Below are 1,987 nucleotides of genomic sequence, written 5' to 3'. Positions count from 1 at the left end.
CCCCCAAAAAAAGTGCCGGTCTTTTTTGGCAACATGATTGAAGTGCTTGGCCAGACGGCAGCCTGTCCATCGTTTTCAAGCGATCCATCCACCGGGCCACGGCACCGCGGCGACACGCACGCAGACAGTGCCAGCCACGCGGCCACGCAGCTCGTGAGCTACATCAGCGGCCTCACGCTTGTCCCGGCGTCCGTCCGTCCGCCTTTCTTGCGTGCTTCTCCTAACCGCCTAACCCGGCGTGTGACTCGTGAGCAGGCAGGCTCCGGCGGTGCCACGCACCTCGCCGCCCACACCGCGAGCAAATGCACATGGAAAGCTGCTGCCTCTGCCCCCCTGGCCGCCGGTTGACTGGCACCAGCGCAGCGGCAGCGGCAGCGAAAGCCTGTCTGGTCGGAACCCCACGGCCAGAGTCGTAAACGTCGCCGCCGCCGCCGGACCCCCATGGTCACCCACGAACCCGAAACTAAGCCCGAGCGACGAGCGACCAAAAATCCGAGGAAAAAAAACATGGTTGGGCCGGATGGTCGTACCTCGGAATCTTGGATAGCGGCGAGAACGGAAGGCGCTGAGGTTGGACACGGGGAGGCTGGGATGAATCAATGGCGCGTGCGCAGCGCAGGTGAAGCTCCGGTGAGATGGGGAGGAGGGGAGGCTGCTGGACCGGGAGTATATATCGATGGAGAGCCGGCTAGCTAGGTGGCCGGCGGAGTAGCAGCGCAATTTGGGCACGAGTATCGTACGTAGGAGATTTGGACACGAATGGATGGGTTCGATCACGAGGATGGATGGCGACGGCAACGGCCAGTTGGGACAGGAGGTGGGTTGAGTTCGGTTGGAGACGAACGAGGAGGGCAAAGGTGCGGGAGCCGGAAACAATGCACTAGTACACGCTGCGGCTGCAGAAACATTGCATATAAGGGCATGTAGAATGGTTCTATCTTAAGAGTGTCATGTAGGATAAATGATGAGGTGGATGAGAGAGAAATCATAAGAGAAGACTTGTCTTATCTTATTTAAGAGAAGACAAGAGATGATCTCTTAGCACAATTTGTCTCATCATATTTTTAAGAACAACTAATTATTAAAAATAAGACTAAGAGATGATCTATTATAGACATGTTTTTTTGTCATCTCTAATTTACATGTAAAACTTAAGATAAGACTATCTTATCAACCATTGTACATGCCCTAAGGATTGTCTGAAGTCAAACTTCATAAAGTTTGACCATATTTATATGAAAAAATATTAAAATCTATAATGCTAAATTTATACAATATGAAAGGTAAAGTCATGACGCATCTAATGTTGTTGATTTCACATTTTAAATATTTGTTTTTTTTTATAAATTTGGTCAAAGTTTACGAGGTTTGACTTTAGACAAATCTTATATGCGAACTAAAAAGAACCGGATGGGAGTATTTGTGAGGAGATCCCTTATGTATATTCTGATGCCCTGAGGCCTGGGGATACTCTTGAAGAAGTCTTCTGAATTAGTAGATCTTCTCCGCGGGAAAATGTCTACTGTGCATGTGCATGCATGCGTCAGGAAGAATAGATGGCTCACGTGCAAGTCCTAGACATAACATGCAAGAAAAAAAAAGGAAAATTAAAAAAATTGTACAGATCATAATGTAAGATCACACGATATAGCATTGTTTTCCGATTCTCGTATGCCATGACGCTTTTATTCCTGCGTGTGTGTGTGTTTTTAGAGTCTAGTCATGCATGCTTTACATATAGAAAGCAAATATTCACTTTACTCCTGCACGGTTTTCAGTTGTAATAGTATTTCACTTTGGGTGTGGCTAGGTCTCAATGGACTGAGATTTAACGAAGTCTCGATCAAGTGACATAACATGGAAGAAGAAAAAAACTGAATAAAAAACTCTTCACGTATCTTAATGTAAGATCTCTCGGATATACCATCGACTGAGACTTAATGAAGTCTTAGTCAACTACTTCTTCCGTTCCGAAATACTTGTCGTA

The 1,987-nt window shown here is 46.8% G+C and overlaps 1 protein-coding gene across 1 annotated transcript in view; it reads right to left on the bottom strand.

The window, feature by feature from the left end:
- Positions 1–889, bottom strand: part of LOC119318189 (alpha-aminoadipic semialdehyde synthase-like) — a 10,729-nt gene extending 9,840 nt beyond the window's left edge. The window contains exon 1 of the mRNA XM_037592705.1: positions 531–889. The gene's annotated coding sequence lies outside the window, so the exon portion shown is untranslated. The remainder of the gene's footprint in view (positions 1–530) is intronic.
- Positions 890–1,987: the final 1,098 nt, after the last annotated feature.

The sequence above is a fragment of the Triticum dicoccoides genome, chromosome 6A, assembly GCF_002162155.2.
Source record: "Triticum dicoccoides isolate Atlit2015 ecotype Zavitan chromosome 6A, WEW_v2.0, whole genome shotgun sequence".
Taxonomy (NCBI): domain Eukaryota; kingdom Viridiplantae; phylum Streptophyta; class Magnoliopsida; order Poales; family Poaceae; genus Triticum; species Triticum dicoccoides.
This window is presented reverse-complemented; position numbering and strand designations above follow the sequence as displayed.